The sequence below is a fragment of the Physeter macrocephalus genome, chromosome 19, assembly GCF_002837175.3.
Source record: "Physeter macrocephalus isolate SW-GA chromosome 19, ASM283717v5, whole genome shotgun sequence".
Taxonomy (NCBI): domain Eukaryota; kingdom Metazoa; phylum Chordata; class Mammalia; order Artiodactyla; family Physeteridae; genus Physeter; species Physeter macrocephalus.
Window position 1 is genome coordinate 7,573,765 of NC_041232.1, and position 12,853 is coordinate 7,586,617.

Sequence of the window (12,853 nt, forward strand, 5' to 3'; positions counted from 1 at the left end):
GCTGAGCCTGCGCGTCCGGAGCCTGTGCTCCGCAACGGGAGAGGCCACAACAGAGGGAGGCCCGCATACCACAAAAAAAAAAAAAAAAACATAAAATACAAAAATCAACCCACACTGGATTTCCCCACAAGTTTGCTCTGTGTCCTCGGGCAGGTCACATCCTTTCTTTGGGCTTCAATATTCTTATCTATCCAACAAAGGGGTAAAAAGTCATAGGATTCTCTTGATTGTAAGTGACAGAAGCCAAATCCAATTGACTTAACGCAATAATAATCATTTATTGGTTCACATAACTGAAGTTTAGGGAGGAGGACTTCAGGCACAGCTGCATCCAGGACTCAAACAACATCATCAAGATGTAGCTGTTTCTGTCTTCCCAAGGTTCTGTTTTGGTTTGCTTCTTGGGAAGGCACCCTCCAGGGAATCACCTCTGGCACTCCCAAACTGACATTCTCCCAGCTTAGCAGCACCTCTTTTGTAAGAGAGTCCCAAGATTCATTCTGATTGGGCCAGCTTGAGTCATGGGCCCATTATGAGCCAATCACTGTGGAGAAGGAGGCTGGACTATGCTGACTGACCAGACCTAGAACTTGGACTCCCCCTGCAGGTGGGGAATGATGGCTCCCCAGTGAAAATCAGAGTGGTGTGACCAGAGCAGGTAGAATCAATGCTGGGCTGGCAAATCAGACCTGACAACCTCTGAGGATCCTCTAACCCTGATATCCCAGGAGTCCGAGGCCCTAGTTTCCCCCAGCACATCTCCCACAGAGGTTTTTCATACCAGCTTTCTCTATGGGCAGTGTCTCCTACCCATTAAACTCATGGATGCCTTGTTTCAGCTATCTTTGCTTCTAGGGGCAGTGGAGCAGGGGGGAGGAGAATTACCATAAAGATTTATGAACCTCTGCTCATCAAACAGGGCCCTTTCCCTGAAAAGGCACAAAGCCAGTCTCATAAATATTAATCAGAAGGAAACGGCAATCAACTCAAGTGGGAGAGCAAATGGAAATTGCTTTTTCCCTCTCTAGGACATAAAAGCAACATTTATTTGTTGCACGACCAGAGGCTGTTGGGTGGGCTGCCTACCTCTTCCAGATTTCATTCATTCATTCATTTATTCATTCATTCATTTATTATTATTTTTTGGCTGCACTGGGTCTTTCCTGCTGCGCATGGGCTTTCTCTAGTTGTGGTGAGCAGGGGCTACTCTTCGTTGCAGTGTGCGGGTTTCTCATTGCCGTGGCTTCCGTTGTTGCGGAGCACGAGCTCTAGGCGTGTGGGCTTCAGTAGTTGTGGCGCATGGGCTCAGTAGTTGTGGCTCACGGGCTCTAGAGCGCAGGCTCAGTAGTTGTGGCACACAGGCTCATTTGCTCCGCGGCATGTGGGATCTTCCTGGACCAGGGCTCGAACCTGTGTCCCCTGCATTGGCAGGTGGATTCATAACTACTGCACCACCAGGGAAGCCCCTCTCCCAGATTTCAATGATAATCATAATAGCAACTACTATTTATGAGGCACCTACTATGCGCTGCACTTAAATGTGGCATTTCACATACATTCATGTTAACTCCTGTTTTACACATGAGGAAACTGAGGCTCTGGAAGTTTAAGTCACTTGATCAGGAAGACACAGCCAATAAACAGTTGAGTCGGGATTCAAATCCCATCTACCTGATCTCAGTGTCTGAGTCACTGCCCTTTAATGGGCTGCCTCGGGCTTCTCAGGAGGGAGGAACTTGACTATCCTTTGAGTTTTGGGGATACTGGAAATCAGACTTCTATTTTATATATACAAACATCAGGGATAGTAGCAAAGGGGATCCTGGCTGCTTTTGTAAAAAGTTGTTGACATGCAGACCTCACAGCTTGAAGGTTCTGGAAAGATCTGCTCTAGCTCCAGCTCTGGGCAGAAACCAGGTGCGAGGTTTATATTAACTATGCGTTTAAGTAAATACCTAATGGAATCTTAGCCAACTTCCTCTTAACCAACTTGCCATGTTTACAGACACTTATTCTCTCCACTAAACATGACAAGGGATGCCCACCACCCAGTGATGGCTACAGACACGATTCTCATTCGATGGGACACTTGGCAACCCCCCTGCCGAGTTGTACGCTTCCTCCAAGTCAGTTGTGTCTATTCCCAAACCTGTTTATGCCAGTTGTACTTGTTATTATAATTATACAATTTAATTAAGTAAACCGATTACACTAAATGTAGTGTGAAAAGAAAATAAAATGTTGCTATGAATAGGAAACTCAATGCTATACAAAAACTCAGTGAAAAGGAGAGTTCCTGGGGAAAAAAAAATCCTGCTATCAAATTAGGTGTGGGAGGTGACTGAAGGTTCAGAGTCAATGCACAGCACCCAGTGGTGGCTTTGCAAGAGAAATTATAGGAAGCTCTAATAGCAAAAACATACTCAGGAAAAAAGCCTTCCCTTCTGTCATAAGGTTAGTGAATCTATGCCCACGTCTTTGAATTAAAAAAAAAAAAAACAAGTGTTAAGGAAATTATCATTTTCATTCTCAGTTTTAACCACGTTCCTTTTGATTCACTGAATTACTGGCCCTACATGGGTTTGGTAAGACGGCTCCTCTGTATACCCAAGATAACCAGTTGCAGAAGGATATGGGGAGGGACTTCCCTGGTGGTCCAGTGGCTAAGGCTCCACGTTCCCAACGTAGGGGGCCTGGGTTCAATCCCCGGTCAGGCAACTAGATCTCACATGCCACAACTAAGAGTTCTCATGCTGCAACGAATATCCTGCACGCGGCAACAAAGATCCTGCGTGCCGCCACTAAGACCCAGCGTAGCTAAACAAATATTTAAAAAATAAATAAGTAAAGAAGGATATGAGGAGACAGGGGCATGAAGGAAATCAACACATTGGAAATGAACTCAAACTTCTCCCCTTTCTCCCGTCATAAACACTTTCCTTCCTCCGGAAGGATGAATGGTCCCTGCATTTGCCAGGATGCTTAAGCCAAAACCCCAGGATGCTTAAGCCAAAACCAGGTGTCATCAGACTTTTCCTCCCTGTCTTCACCCACAGCCAAAGTCTCACTGATGCCGTCTCCCTGCCATCTCCCAAACCCACCCTGCCCTCCTTCCAATCCCCCTTTTTTTCTCTCTCTCTTCCTCTCTCATTTTTTTCCATCCTTCCTCCCTCCTTCCTTCCCTGCTGTTCTCTCTTCCTCCCCTCCTTCTGCTTGCAAATACTTACAGAGTCTCCTCTATGTACTGGTTACTCAGTTGACTCTGGGGAGGCACTAATAAGCACGGCTGATGTGGTCCCTGCCCTCAAGGAGGTTAGAGTCTAACAGAAAAGACTAAATAAAGTAAGTAAACCAGGAAACACACTAATAATTATAAATTACTCGAAGTGCTATGAAAAAAAGCAAAGCAAAAGGGACAGGGAAAGAAAACTTGTGGAGGAGTCTGCTTTGGAGGAAATCAAGGAAGGCTTTCATGAGGAGGTGACATTTAAGCTGAAATCCAAATGATGTGAAGGAGCTGAAAAGAAAAGAAGTGGGGAAAAAATAGTCCACAGAGAGGAAACACCATAGAGGGAGGTTTGAAATCATATGAGAGACAAAAATGAAAGCTTCCTGGGGTGGCTAGAGTCTTCTGGAGAATGCGGCATCGTGGGATGATTTGGGGGGTCAGTGGGGTCTGTAGGCCAAGATGAGAGTTTGGATTTTATTACAACGTCAGTAGGACACTTTGGATGGTTTTAGGTAGGGAGACAATGCTCTTTGAAAAAAATTAAAATTTTAATTTTGAGAGAGCTGTAAATTCACGTGCAGTGGTAAGAAATAATACAGAGATCCCATTCACCCTCTACCCAGTTTCCCCCAGTGGTAACATCTTGCAAAACTAGAGTACAATGTCACAGCCTGGATGTTAACGTCGATACAATCAAGATACAGAATTGATGCATCACCACAAGGGTCCCTCCTGTCACCCATTTATGGTCACACCCACTTCCCTCCCACACCCACCTCCTCCTTAGCCCCTGGTAACCACTCATCTGTTCTCCATTTCTATAATTTTAGCGTTCAAGAACATTATAAATGAAATTATACAGTAATATTTGCAGTTGGCTACCCCCCACCCCCAGGCATAGTTCCCTATAGATTCATCCAGGTTGTTCCAGGTATCAACAGTTCTTTCCTTTTTGTTACCGAGTGGTGTTTCATGTGTGGACGTACCACAGTTAGTTTAACCGTTCACTCACTGAAGGACATCTTGTTGTTTCTAGTTTTTGGCTAGTACGAATAAAACTGCTATAAACATGCATGTGCAGGTTTTTGCGTGGACATAAATTTTCATTTCTCTGGGACAAACGCCCAGTGTGATTGCTGGGTCTTATGATATTTGCATATTTTATAAGGAGCTGCAAAATTGCTTTCCAGAGTGTCTGTCCCATTTTACACTCCCACCAGCAATGTACGAGAGATCCAATTTCTCCACATCTTTGCCAGCACTGGGTGTTGTCACTATTTTTTTTTTAAATTTCAGCCATTCTGACAGGTGTGTAGTGATATATCACTGTGGTTTTAATTTGCTTTCCTCTAATGGCTAATGATGTGGAGCGTCTTTTCATGTGCTTATTTGCCATCTCTATATCCTCTTTAGTAAATCAATGCCCTTTTATGAATTTATCACTCTGCTTTTACTGACAAGCCCCTCTCCCTTAATAAGACCTGAGAGCAGGAGCTGACCCATGCATGATGCTTAATAAATGCTCCTTGGATGAACAAACACAGGACCAAGAGCATCTCTGAAGCCCAGACATGGCTCGCCCCGGGTCAGTGCCCCTCCTGCAGCTCAGACCCTGACGCCAACAGCACAAATCTCACCCCTTCTCAACCAGCACGCAGCTGACAGTGTCAGTAAGCTCCATCTAGGAAGGATTTGATGCCCAGAGACCTGCGCTCACTGTATAATTAGGTCTAGCAAAGCTTATGAAAGTAGTCCCAGATTATAATCACTTTTTAATTATATTTACCTTTGTCTGTAGAGAGGTGAGGTATATTATGGGCTCTAGGAGGTAATAATTCAAATCTTCATCCAAAGAGGCAGGTGCCCTGAGGAAAATGCAAAGAAATTAAAAATGATCCGCAGACACAGAGCTCTGGCTTCCAGAATGAGTCTCGGATCCTGAGGCCAGGAAGTCAAGGATCTTAGTGTTTTCTATTCTCAGGGCACCAGGAGGGTGGGAGACGAACAACAGAGTTCAGATCTTGAGTGCTACATGCTAAACACGTTCCATAAATATCTTATTTAATTTGCAAAAGTAACTCTGGAAGGTAGAAACCATTAGTATCATTCTCATTTTGCCAAGGAAACTGAGGAACAGAGAGGGTAAGTGGCTTATCCAGGGTCACAGAGCCAGGGAGAAGACAGACCAGAATTCAAATTCAGCTCTGCCAGAGCCCTGTAGAGAGCCCCAGCGCTGTAGACTGCTATGACCCTGCTTCACTACAGCTGGATCCTCTGACTCACACCCTCTGCATTCCCAGCCCCCTATGCTCACCCTCATTGGCTCAGGAGGTGTCACTCTGAACAGGATTTTTAATACCCTCTTTCCTCTTCCCTTCCCTACAGGGAACATAGCAGGGGACATAAAGTCACACACTCCCACCATGCCTGTCCTGATTCCTGTCACCTTTGCTGCTAGCAAGATCCAGATACCTTTCCAGAAAGTTCTGAGCCTGCAGGATCATGCAATGGAGATGATGATGATGACAGTGATGATGAAGCTGGCAATGACAGCCAGTAATTTATTGAGCACTTACTATACGCTGGGCGCTGTGTTAACTTTTTCTTTTTTTTTTTTTTTTGGCTGCATCGGGTCTTTGTTGCTGCGCGCAGGCTTTCTCTAGTTGCGGCGAGCGGGGCCTACTCTTCGTTGCAGTGCATGGGCTTCACATTGCGGTGGCTTCTCTTGTTGTGGAGCATGGGCTCTAGGCGTGCGGGCTTCAGTAGTTGTGGCATGCGAGCTCAGTAGTTGTAGCTCGCAGGCTCAGTAGTCGTGGCTCACGGGCCCTGGAGTGCAGGCTCAGTAGTTGTGGTGCACAGGCTCAGTTGCTCCGCAGGCTCAGTAGATGTGGCTCACGGGCCCTAGAGCGCAGGCTCAGTAGTTGTGGCGCACGGGCTCAGTTGCTCCGCAGCATGTGGGACCTTCCCGGACCAGGGCTCTAATCCGTGTCCCCTGCATTGGCAGGCGGATTCCCAACCACTGCGCCACCAGGGAAGCCCTGTTAACTTCTTCATAGGAATTAACGTATTGGGTCTCAGAAAGCAGTCCCTGGTCCAACAGCACCATCACCTGGGAATGCATTAGAGATGCAAATTCTTGAGTCCCAACCCCAGATCTACTGAATCAGAAACTCTGGGGCCTAGCAATCTGTGTTGTCACCAGCCTTCCAGGGATGTTGAAGCATGCTCAAGTTTGAGAACCACTGTGAACTCATTTCCACCTCACAACCATCCAAGAAGTAGGTATTACCTTCTCCATTTCACAGGCAAGGAAATTGAGATGCAGAGAGGTGAGGTCACATGCCCAAGGTCACACAGCTGGCGAGATGTCGAGCATCTCTCTCCTCTTTCTGGCCCAAAGCCTTGCCTTTGCCTTTATCTCCAACGCATACCTCCTTCTCACTATGGTTGGAACCCCAAGAACATGGCTAAATCCTAAACCCCAAGTCACTCACCAAGGGTCTAGATTGGGTTTTCTCAACCTTGGCACTACTGACATTTGGGCTGGATGATTCTTTGTTGCGATGGACCATCCTGTGCATTGCAGGCTGTTTAGCAGCATCCTTGGCCTCGACCCACAGATGCCAGTAGTCTTTCCTCCCCTATCCCAGTTGTGACAACGAAAATTGTCTCCAGATATTGCCAAATGTCCCCTAGGGGAGCAAAACTCTCCCTGGTTGAGAACCACTGATCTAGATACATCACCTGCTTCCATCCAGACAGAAAGAGTCACCCTGGTCCCATACCTTCACCACTTCCCTCCACAGCAGTGGGTTTATTGCATATAAACAGAAGCTGCATTAATGTAAAGGGCAAAGTTTGAAGTTGAGACCCGAGTTCAAATTTGTCTTCCCACTGCTGTGTAACAGTTTGTAGCTCGCTGTATCTCTCTGAACCTCAGTTTCCTCCTCTGTAAAGGTGGGGGTGGGGTGGTGAGATGAATGCCATTGGGCAGGTAAGAAGATTAACTATTCTGATGCAGGCAAACAGTCTTTAGGCCCTGGAATCAGACATACCTACTCCAGTTGTACACCTCACCACTAATAAGCTATGTGACTTTGGGCCAGTAACTTCCCTTGATCCTCAGTTTCCTCATCTGTACGACGGAGATGTTTATAATAGATGCTTCCTCATAAAGAGCTTAATAAAGCACCAGGTACGTAATGAAGGGTCAATAAGTGGGAGTTTTATGTAGAACTGGAACACAGTAGGTGATCAAGAGCAGTAAGGGCCGTCTCTCTATTCCACACGAGCCCCTGATCCTGAATCTGACTTACCTAACGGACTTGCCCAGTAGGGACCAGATTTGCCTGTCCCCGTCGGACAGTGTGTCAGGGCTAATGGGATGCCCCCTCTCACAAGCTTCTGCCTCAGCCCCTGCTCTCACCTCCCGCTGGATGTTCCAGTCTCAGCTTGCCTCTCATTTGAGGCTGGACACTCAACCAAAAACCATGACCCTCAGTAAGAGATGAGTACCCTCTTATCCAAACTTGAGGAGGGATTTATATTTAGCTATTTCCTCATTCTCCAGTCATCTGCAAATCATAATAATCTGCTGTCAGGACTGCCAAACTTGAGTCTAAATCCCATGTCACTTTGGTTACTTTTTGTGTCGCTTTGGGCAAGTGAATTCTGACTCTCACTTCACCTTGCCCGAGTCCCAGTGTCCTCCGCTGTAAAATAGAGAGAATAGATGTATAGGGATCTCAACGGTTTCTCTTCCTGGAATACTCTTTCCTTCCATATGCATCTGTCAATTTCTTTCCATCTTCCAGACCCATCCTGGGTTCCACTTTATTCAGGAAGCCTATTCTAATTCCCTTTCTCCTCTGCTCACCTGGGGTGTACTTTCCATGTTTGTTACAGAATGAAATCCTTATAGCTCAGAACTCAGTATAATACTAAGCTGGGTATCATTAGTTCTGGACATTTCTGCTCCTATACCATGTCATTAGTTTCTTAGGAATATTGCCTAGCAATTCCAACTCATCCATCTATCTGCCCATTTCTCCATCCATCCATCCCTCCATCCCTCCATTCATTTATTCATTTGTTTGTTGATTAATTTTAAAAATTTATTCATTCAAGAAATAACGTCACTATTTCCTGTGGCTAAAGGTTGAAGCCATTTGGTTTGGGTGGGATCTTCTAGGGAGGGTTTTGGGTAGTGAGGATAATGAACATAGAAAATCCCTACAGAGCATTGTTATTTAATGATAAAACAACAGAGAAGAACCTTGACAGAAAGAGAAATATGAAGAAAGGTCCAAGGAGGTATGAATGAAACCAAGAATTGCTTCAGAGGATCATGGAAAAGGAGTTATATGAAAAGGTATTATCAAAAGTGTAAAGTGGCATACAGAGGTCAAATTATAGCTTTGAAATCCAATTCAGCTGAGCTAACTTACTTAGATCCTTCTCTTCTGTATGCTTTAGTTTAATCATCCAGAAACGGCAATAAAATATGCCTTCTTAGGGCCATTATGAAAATTCAGACAATGTTAATGGTCTAGCAGTGCCTGACACATAGTAGGTACTTAATTAGTGATATTTTCCATTCACACCCCCATGATAGCCTCAACAATAAATGCTTCCAATTAAAAGAGGACCAGAGTATCCTCTGTATGTGTACATCTCATTTTTCATTCTCACATATCAAAATGGTATGTGTTGTGGAAAAGGCAGTGTGGTGGGTTGGGTGATTTTTCCTTGCACGGTCTGGGCTGTCAAGGACTGACATCTCTGGTTCAGACTCTGTAGCGACTGTCATCTGACGCTACTGAAAGCCAGCTCCGAGTGAACTCCCACAGTGATGAGACTGGTACCTGTGCCCTTGGCATGCACCCTATCTGCAGCTGACGCGAGGGCTGGAATGTCAGAGCTGTCAACCTAGCCTCTTATTCAAGCAGTGAATTCCCCGAAAATGGGGTGTGTGTATATAATTATCAGAGACGTAGATCCTGACATTAAAACAAACTGTCTTGAATCCCCATCATCTCTAAGGATGGAAGTTGAAGAGGGAGATGACATGCCAGCAATGATTAGGGAAGGCATATAACTCAGCAGGCTGGGGGATGCACAGAGCAAAAAAATAGAGGAGGCATTTAATAGCACAGATTATGTTTTTAATTGCTTTAGCAAATGAACTGTTCTTGTGCTCTGGTAAAGTTGTTGGTGAAGCCACCCCCGGTGTTCCCAGGCTGCCTCTGAGTCACCAACAGAATGGGGGCTGGTCTTGGGAAGCCAGAGAGCTTCTAAGGCAGCACAACTGGGACTGCAAGCAATGTCTTCTTCCCCAGAATTCCTTTGCCTCATCCACCTCCGGGGCATTCGGATCATTATCAGTGGTGTGGTCAGGAGCACCCGTGCTGGAGGCAGCCTAACTGGACTTGAAGTTGACCTCCACTGTTTACTAACCGTGTGAACTTAGATAAGTCATCGGTTATGTGCTCAACTGTGCTCCCCACCCCTGCCCATTTATATGCTGAATTCCTAACCCTCAGTCTCTCAGAACATGACTTTATTTGGAAACAGGGTCACCGCAGATATAATTAAGATGAGGTCACGCTGGGGTAGGGTGGGCTCCTAATTCAATGTGACTGGTGTCCTTATCAAAAGGGCAAGTTTGGACACAGACACCCACAGGGAGAACGCTGTATGAAGATGAAGGCAGAGATCACAGTGATGCTTCTACAGCAAAGGAATTTGCTGCCAAATATTGCCAGCAACCCACCCAAAGCTAGGGGAGAGGCAGGGAACAGATTCTCCCTCACAGCCCCCAGAAGGAACCAAGCCTGCTGACACCTTATCTTGGACTTCTAGCCTCCAGAACCATGAGACAATATTTCTGTTATTCTGTTAAACTAGTACCACCCACTTTGTGGTACTTGGTTATGGCAGCTCTAGGACATTCATACAACGACTTTACCTCTTTGTGCCTCTGTTTTCTCATCTGTAAAGATAATGATAGTATCTAGACCTCATGGTGTTGCTGTGAGGGTTAAATGCAATTTATGTCAAGCATGTTAAACCATGCCAAACTACACGACAAAGCTCTCGATTGCTGTAAGCTGTCAGTTTGATTATCGAGACCCTTCTGGAAGGGGGTGCTTTGAATGGGGATTAAGAGAGGAAAACCAACTTGGATCAGATCCTTAACGCTTACTGGGAGCCATTCTCGGTCCCTTATATATCTTGTTTCCTTTGATACTTACAGCAAGAAGGCATTTTAATCCCATTTTACTCACAAAAAAGGTGAGGCTCAAAGAGGTTAAGTGACATCTTACCCCAAGGTTACACAGGCTGTAAGTAGCAGATGAAAGATCTGAACCATGAGCCTCTGACTTGGAAGGCAGTAGCCACACCCTCTACTTAGTGCCTCCTCGGCATTAACACTGAAGACATCATCTGTGCTCTTGGGATGGGGGAAAGCCAGCAGTGTCAGTAAGGGAACAAGTAGCACAGATTGTGAGAAGCCACCGGGGCTGGGTGGAGCAGATTTGGGTTCAGCATCTACAATTTCTTTGAGTTGCCCTATATTTTTGTGCTCCAGTCTCATTCCAGTTACTATGGCTGCATTAACAAATTACCCCAGAACTCAGCAAAACCACCATTTATATGCTTATGGGTTCTGGGGACTGGGAATTCAGACCAGGGCACAGCAGGGATGGTTCATCTCTGCTCTATGATGCCTGGGGTCTCAGCTGGAAGACTTGAAGCCTGCGGCTGGAACCATCCCGAGTCTCATTTATTCCCGTGACAAGCAGTTGATGCCGACTATTGGATGTAGGCTCAGTTCTTCCCAGCATGGCCCCACTAGGTGGTCTCTCAGCATGGGCTGGTTTGGGCTCCCTCCTAGCAAGATGGCTGTGGTCTGAAGTGAAGATGGGGGGGAAGGGGGAGGGGGAGGGGGAACTCCAGGACAAAACCGTATCCTTTCTTATGATCTTGTCTTGGATATCCCATAGCTTTATTTCCATTACACCCTATTGATTGAAACAGTCACTAGTCCCTAAAGAGATTCAAGGGAGGAGACACAGACCCCCTTCTAAGTGGAAGGAGTGTCAGTCCCATTATAGGAAGAGTTTATGGGAGTGAAGCTATCTCCATCTTTGGAAAATACAACTTGCCAAGCTCTTTCATGGCTCTTAGGTTAAAATATATCATTAAAGGTCCCTAGAAAAGGCAACATTTGGATAGCAATGGACAGAAACCATCATACAGTTGTACAAGAGAATAATATCCTCCTAGGACCAAAACCCCCATGCTCTATGATGGTAGGTTCTCCAAAGGTGTTTATAAGAGACAAACTATAATATGACAGCCTCCCGATGGCCCTAGCGGACAGAATACTCTGGGTCCCCACTGGACCCCTGACCCGTCCCTGCCTAAACCCACTGAGGTTTCACCCGTGGAGTCAGTGGATAGCTCTGAGCCACGTGCGCTCTGGCTAATCCTGCAGGGGCTAAGGTAAGGAGCACAGCCTTGGCACCAGACTGGACAGAAAAGAGCATCACTGGATTCTCAGCCACATCCTCCACCACTGTTGTGGGAACTTATACATCATGAGCCAGAAAACTCTAGCTGTCTCTGGAACAGAGGGTATACTGGGGAAACTTCCTGGAAAATCATCCAGAAACACACAGTCGTGTTTGTTTCCCTGGGGGCAGATCGCATTTTCATCATTCATTTAAACAACAACGGCAATCGGTTGAGGGTGTCCTACGTGCCAGGTCATGGAAATAGTGTGGTGAACAAGCCTGGCTTCACGACCTCACAGTCAGGCAATGATGATTCAGTATCCTGAATGCGCTAATGGGAGAAACTGAGGTAGCTGTGGGCGTCCAGAGGAGACCTCTGACTCAGTCTGGGGATCAGAGAAGGCTTCCTGGAGGTGGTGATGTCTAGGAAGAGTTTTGAAGTTAGCAGAGGAGTTAGATAAACGAAGACGAGGTGGGAAAATGAGAATTCTAGGTAGAGGACCCTGCATGTACAAGGTCCAGAAACTCAGGTGAGGGAGACGGTGCACCAGGGCACAGCCTTCAGCTCCCGGCAGGGGACAGAGTGAAGTTTTGATCTCACTCCTGCTGAGAGAATCCTGGCTGGTGGAGGTGTCGATGCTGACCAGGTGGCAGCTCTCTCCTCCCTACAGGGGGCTGCAGCATCTCCCCTCAATGATAGAGGGCTGAGAGCTTCTGAAAGTCCCCAGCACTGGGCTGGTGGTGGCAGGGGGCTCAGAAAAGGAATGGGAGGAAACCGTCAGCTAGAAATGTGGCAGTCGGTTTGGAAAGGACGCGAGATTTTCTTGAGATGGCTGGCAAGAGATGGAACAGAGAGGGGAAAGAGAGAGGCCGGAGTAGATGCAGCTGTAAGGAGGTTGGAGAGGAAACTGGCTGAGCGGAGGCGGGTCAGGGCAGAGTGGGGTGAGCACTGTGCATGGTGACTCGGGGAGCAGTTACTAGATGGCGTGTACACACACACACACACACAGACACACACAGACACACAGACACACACACACAGACACACACACAGACACACACACACAGACACACACACAGACACACACACACAGACACACACACA

At 46.5% G+C, this 12,853-nt stretch overlaps 1 long non-coding RNA gene across 1 annotated transcript in view; it reads right to left on the minus strand.

Moving 5' to 3' along the window:
- LOC129391597 (uncharacterized) overlaps positions 1–12,853 on the minus strand; it is a 37,912-nt gene that overhangs the window by 23,576 nt on the left and 1,483 nt on the right. Inside the window, exon 2 of the long non-coding RNA XR_008616011.1 lies at positions 5,016–5,094. This is a non-coding gene — a long non-coding RNA (uncharacterized lncRNA). The remainder of the gene's footprint in view (positions 1–5,015; positions 5,095–12,853) is intronic.